The sequence below is a fragment of the Zalophus californianus genome, chromosome 7 (genome assembly GCF_009762305.2).
Source record: "Zalophus californianus isolate mZalCal1 chromosome 7, mZalCal1.pri.v2, whole genome shotgun sequence".
NCBI lineage: Eukaryota > Metazoa > Chordata > Mammalia > Carnivora > Otariidae > Zalophus > Zalophus californianus.
The window spans coordinates 81,028,643-81,035,543 of record NC_045601.1 but is presented as its reverse complement, the minus strand read 5'-3'; the positions used below and the strand labels follow the sequence as shown (position 1 = coordinate 81,035,543).

The following is a 6,901-nucleotide window of genomic DNA, read 5'->3' as shown; positions in this document are numbered from 1 at the left end:
CTGCTTAGTGGTTCTCAACTGGGGGAAGGAGTCTGTGAAGATGGCAAATACAGTCCTTGAGCTACTTTAGTATTTTAATAGGCCTAATGGAAATTATACCTTTACTTATAATGAGGCTGGGAAGCTAACTAACATATCAAATTTTTGTTTGTAATTATATTAACTCTGTAAGAATAGTATTAATTTCTTAGTCTAGGATTGTTTGGTAGTAACAGAATATACTCAAATTAGTGTGTGGAAGAGGGGAAACTTAATATGATGATACAGGGATATCTTGTATAAGCCCAAGGTAGGAAGTACAGGTAGGTCTCACAAAGGATTGAAACCAGAGAGAGAGAAATTGCTGAAAATGAAGATAGCAGTTTTTTTTTAAATTAAGATTTTATTTATTTGACAGAGAGAGACACAGCGAGAGAGGGAACACAAGCAGGGGGAGTGGGAGAGGGGGAAGCAGGCCTCCGCTGGGCAGGAAGCCCGATGTGGGGCTTGATCCCAGGACCCTGGGATCACGACCTGAGCCGACGGCAGACACTTAACGATTGAGCCACCCAGGTGCCCCTGAAGATAGCAGTCTTAAGAATTCTCCCCCGGAGTCTTCAGGTATTCCCTCTGTTCCCTGTTGACATCAGTTTCATCTTCCTCTCTGCAGACTGGGTACTTAGGCTCTGCTAACACACGACTGTTACAGTGTCTATATCTATTTCAAAACACTTCAGTGAAGATAGGACATGTGTATGTCTAGCTATATCTGTATCTACACATACACATATCTATATAGATGCACACATGCACGTATGTATGCATATATGTGTATATATACATCTATATATGCATAGTTGATATTTACTCGAGGGGCCAGTAATTGAAGTTTGAAGTACTCAACTAGACACTCCTCCAGGAAATTGGCAACATACACTAGTCAGCATTTGAAAGAACTTAACCAGAAATCCATACTCAAAAGACAGCTCCTACAAGTTGCAAACATATTTACCTCAGCTTAGCTCTAGACAGAATTAGCAAAAAGGGCATTAGAAATGACTTTGAATTAGTGAACTGTGTGATGTTCAAGATATAGGGATTGACTAGAAATATTGTGTATGCAACTCTTCTTTATATGAGCAAGTATAAGATTATATTTCTGGAGGGTCATTTCTTGTCTTAGGACTCAGTTTGGCTCTGTACCTGGGTTCTGTTGTCCAACTGTGGTGAGAAGTTTAGCTTAGTCCTGAGACTAAAATATTGTTGCCTCTGCATTCAGTGAAAGAACCTAATAGTTATAAATGGTCAGCTTATTTTAGGCCAGTTTGCAATGAGGGCATGTCATCATCATGCCAAAACAGATCCTCTCTCAGCCTTTAGGTGTATCGATAGGCCCTTAGATTCCAGATAACTGGAATCTCTCAATTTTCTTTTCAGTTTCTCTGGAAAGAGAATTGACTGGCTCATTTTGGGTAAGGTCCTGGCCCAATCTACAGTGACCAAGGGAGTCTATGGGTTATGTACGAATCAACAGCACTAAAGAAAGCCTCTCACCAGAAGCTATGGGTATTGCGCTCTCTGAAAAGGGGGTCCAGGCTGGGTTGTGGGTAAAGAGTAGATTTCATAGAAAGGGGTATTGACAATGCAAGTTCTTTGAGACCTCATGTTAATCAAATTCAAAGCTATATTTCTTTGATTCAGAAGAGGATATATAATTTTTTTTTAAAGCTATAGTTGTTTATTATTTGTCAATAAAAAAGGTTGTCCTTACCTTTAAAAAGAAAGTGACATTCCAAAATATGAGGGGTTGAGTCTCCTCTAGGTGCTGGACAGTACTGCAGCTGTACAAGGCCAGAGGGAAAGCGCAGGTGGCAGTTCTCTTTAAACTCGACCACACTGAATGCTTCATTCCCTGTGCAGCCCGCACTTCTTCCCTGTCCAGTTTGATGTCTGGAACCTCATCTTCTGGCTCTGGATCCTTTCTCAAGGCTCCCTGCGGGGAGGCCACTATGATGGTCACATTCCTCCCAGAATTCTACAACAATGGAGACTCTTCTTAGCAGCCAGTTGTTGATGGGTTTCCTGGTGGGAGAGCCCATGGAAGAGGCCCCGTGTGAGGTTGAGCATGTTGATTGACCCAGAGACCTTGGCATACATGTCTTTGATGCCAGTGAGCTGGTGGATGGTGATGTTGGCCCGGTGGCAGCAGAGGCCATAGCCTCTGGGTTGTTTCTTCATTTTGATATGGGTCCTTTTAAATCTTAAAGAAATATCGTGGAGTATCGAGTGGTCTTCGTATCGTTCTACATAATGCAAATAGTGAACTGCTCTGTTCTTCATTCTTCTGAAAGCATCCATCTGATCAGGGGCACCTCCTCTTGCCATTCCCCACAGCGACGAGGACATGGACTGATTTCTTTCTTCCCTCTTTTGCTGTCATATTTACAACATTTCTTACCTCAAATATCCTGGTATCAAAATCATCATGTGTTTCTCCACTGGGACCAGGGTCAGGGGGGCCAAGACTGATGCCTCCCCGTATGTTTCTGCTCCATCCTCAACTCCCGTTTGACCTTCCTCTTCCGGTCCCACTCTTCCCTTGGCTGGACCAGATCAGCCTCTGCCTTCTCCTGCTCTTCCTTGCTTCTTTGGGCAATGGTCTGCACAGCTCCCTGTCTCGTAAGAGGGACATTCAGATCAAGGCCATAGGAAACCATGACACCCTTTACCAATGATCTGACCCCTGTTCAAATCCTTTTTTCTCCTTTTCTTAGTTCTTTTGCCTCTTCTTCTTCTTGCTTCTGCTCCAGTCTCTGTTAAAGCGCCTTTACAAAGCTCATCTGCTGTCAATTTAGTGAAGAAACTGTAGGATCTCTACTGTTGACCCATCAAATTACTGGGAGAAGAAATACAGCATTGTATCTGTAGTGCACGGGTCAGGCTGGTGAAATGATGGTTGTCTCTGGTTCCCAGAGACGGCAAAGGGCTATTGCTGAGAACAGTCTTCAATGCCCAAATGGAAGCTTTTGGGAAGGTGTTTAGGTAAAGCTGCCTGGACCATATGTGACCCGCCGGCACGGTGGAGCCTTGAGTGCGCCTCAGGATATAAAATTCTTTAAAAATTCAGCAGACATTTTTTTAAAGTAAGCTAAATTTTACAGACAGCCTGGTTGTTAGGTAAAATAATAAAAGGATGCTGGATATGCAGTAGTTTTCCTTTTAATAGCTTTATTAATGGATGAATTTTCCAGGGAATGGGGACTGATCCTTGAAAGGAGGAGGCACTTCCATGGAAGGCAGGGAAATAGACCACTTGCTCATGGGATAAGGGGCCCAAGTAGGATAGAAGGGAGAAAGATAAGAAAAAGAGTGAGCGGGACCTAGCTGACAGACTATTTTCATATTTAGATGTAAGGCCAGCTCTGCCTGCTTACAATGTGAATAGCAAATATTACCAATTAAAATTTTTTTCCTTTACTGAGAATGACTCTGACATAGAGTGTGATTGTGACAAGGCCATTCAATGGAGCAAGTGTTTGTTGTGCAAAATTTGTTTTGATTAGACTAGCAAGGCTGTTTCTATGGGCCATCTGCTGGGACGGAAAGTTTTGTTAGTCAGAATCCTTGTTTAACCTGCATCTATGAAAAAGGGGTTGCTAAGTAAATTAATAGATTAAACAAGGGAAATGTTACGCTGGTTGAGAGTGAAGGCCTTCAGCTGAAACATTTGCATTCAGACAATGGATACACTAATTATAAATATGTTATCAGTTAAAGTGCTTTCACAGCTTGCCTTCCCATGGCAGTGATTTAATTGCTTTGTCCTGGAATGTTTTGAAACCCAGTTTCTTTAAGAAGAGTTTTCTTCCTCAAAATTTCCATTAAGTTAAATGACCTTTTTTTTTTTTTTTCCAGTTGTAATGAATCACAGAGGTTTTACTATATTAAAAAACTTTGTGGGGCACTTGGGTGGCTCGGTTGGTTAAGTGTGTTCAGCACAGGTCATGATCCTGGGGTCCTGGGATCCACTCCCTCCACTCTCCCACCTCATTGGGCTCCCTGCTCCCCACTGCTCTTGTTCTCTCTATCTCAAATAAATAAATAAAATCTTTAAAAAAAACAATTTTGAATCCAAATATCAGCAGTTTCAGAGAATCATTACGGTGGTTGTTGGAAGGAAGGGAGAAGAGAGGAGGCTAAGGTAGGAGGGGATGAAGAACATGGCAAAGGGAGCTCAAAGTGGGGAAGATAGAAAGGTGGAGAGGTGGGGAAAGGAAGATTAGAAAAAAAAATAATGAGCAGAAAGAGTGGAATAAAGAGATATGAAGAAGAAAGAACTGTAAGGTGTGAAGAAGCAGGGAGAGGAAGCAAGGGTAGATCTGGAAGAAAGGGTTTGTTGAAAATGATTGGCTTTTAATATTTATTAGTCATATTGAAGTTAAGTAGAAATAGAAGTTGCAGTGAACTCAGAAAGAAGAAATATCTTTCAAACTTGGGTCTCTACAGTTACTACAGTAGGAAGCATCAGAATGGTATTGGAAGACTGGTATCTACATAAAGGCTCCCTTTGCTCTGTCCTTCCCAGCTAACTGGATTGACCATATCCCCTCCCCCCACCTATGGCCCCAGCACAGACGTCTATTAACCAGGCTTCCTGTAGGCCAGGTGATTGGTACTGGCTGATTTGGAATGAAAAGGAAATGATACAACCTTGGGTAAAGGTCACACCTTTGGGATCTTTCTCTCCTTATACCATTCCTTCATTCACTCTGCTGCTTTTCTCTTTCTGTCTCTTTGTCTCCCTTTCTCACACACACACACACACACACACACACACACACACACACACACACACACGATGCAGAGAGTGGAAAGTTGCTTTAAGAGAGGGATGTGCTTAATGGGAGTATTATGACATCCTCATAGTTCTACAGTTTATACAACATTATGAAAAAGTATTTAAGACTCAGACAGGGACATTGCATATTTCTTAGTCTCTGCCGTATCTTTGCATTTCTTGGTGGTTGTAACATAAATACCAGACATTATTTTGCTTTTAAGGGGACTGTGGTTTGAGAGTCAGTGGTAGATTTGGTGCTACCTTTTTTCTTTTTCCAACCTGGGTCTGTCTGGGGCAATGCCTCCCACTAAGTTGAGGACCAGGCAGAAGGTGAGTTCTCTTAGCCCGTTGAGATTGCTTTCCTAAGTTTTCCAGGGAAATTTCCACTCTTGAAGAGGTCATTTGGAAGCAGGAAATTAATGAAAACCTCTCTTATTTTTTTTCTTGGTAACTCTGAGAGACCAGACTTTTTGGTAGATTGGGGCTACATTAGTGGCTCCTTTTAAATCTACTGTACGTTCTGCACGTATCAAGTAGTACCTGGATTCTGGGACCCATTATGCTAATGGATCCTTATTTTCTCACCTCACTTCCCTGTCAAAGATTTTCCCTGAAGCTGGTTTCATTTCATTATAATTTTAAAAATACCATCTGTCTGTCCAAGAGTCTTTCCTCCTCTCTTTTGGACAGATTTGTATTTGATTTCTTTCACACAGTTCTATTGAAGTTCTCCAGGTGCAGAGAGTAGCCATTATACAGCTTCCGTCCAAAGTCGTCTTTTTTCATACTATTGCTGTGCAATTGTTGGGGGAGTTTGTCACTATTAACCTTGGGCTTTTGTAGCAGTGATTAAGCTCCTTTATTGGTTTATCCAGCATGACACCGGCATAATTTAAATCACATCCTCGTCTATGCACAGTTCATTGCTTTCACCCCTATATCTGCAGCAAAGCTTATGAGTTTTTTTTCTCCTCACAGTACCTTAGAGAGATGTCCTTGGGTCCTTTGTATTTTGCACCTGTATGTTTTTCTGCCTGTGGTATTCTTCTTTACTCATGCGTTACATGCACTTCAGTGACTTATGTACTATTGTGTTGGTTCTAGCCAATGCTCACAATGGCCCAGGTGTATTGTTTAATTGCCTTTTCAGCTATTAACATTTTTGGTAGTGACATCTTGGAAATGAAACACTAGAAAAATGTGGCAGTTTTCTGGGTGACCACTTTTATGTTGGTTTTTTTTGGTTATTTCCTATGAAGATTTCCCCTTGCCTATAGTCTTTTTGGAAAATACACTTTATTTCCTTCTAGTGATTTCAATTGTTCCCATGTCCTTCATTCTTCTAATCTTTCCCATAATTTTTAACTCACATATAAAGTGTGTTTTTATGGGATGTTTTTGTTTTATTTTTAAAGATAAAAATCTCATATATTAGCTTTTGTTTTATCCTCTTGCTCTGCCCTTTCATTATTCTGATTTCAGAATATTTGTAGCATAGTGACTTATAGACAAACCCATTTTTTTCATGCTTTAAACAAGGCAAAGTCAATGGTACTAATATTCATGGATGGATGACTATCCAGGGGCCATAATTTAGAGCATGAATCACTGTCATTCATTCATCAAATTTTTTTAGAGAACTTTTTATATCCTGAGCATTTGTTGTAGAGAATAAAAGCCACAAAGTTCATAAATAAGGCTTCCCTGATTATACACCTGCATTGTAAGAAAGAAGAGGGTACACTAGCCAGTGGCTGGGGCCCATCACATCCAGTTCCTTAACATAAAAGAATGAAAGACTTTCTTTGGTACATTTGGTAGCCAGTACTACCTCCAAGATTTGCTTTATGGTCAGCAGGGGAGAGCTTGTCTTCATGACCCTTGGCTAGGGAAGTTGACACATCAAGATGCTCATCAGGGATGGGCACAGTGGATCTTGTAGTTCTACCATGCTTCAAAAAGGCTCTTTGAAAGCATTTGATGACATTGGAAAAAGTTCACAGTATTTGTCCAGTAAGATATTTAGGATCTGTAAAAAGAGTAATGTATTTGTCAAGGGGAATAAGACATGAAATCTCCTTG

General features: G+C 40.9%; 1 pseudogene; it reads right to left on the bottom strand.

The window, feature by feature from the left end:
• Positions 1-596: 596 nt before the first annotated feature.
• On the bottom strand, positions 597-2,883 carry LOC113927921 (annotated as a pseudogene).
• Positions 2,884-6,901: the final 4,018 nt, after the last annotated feature.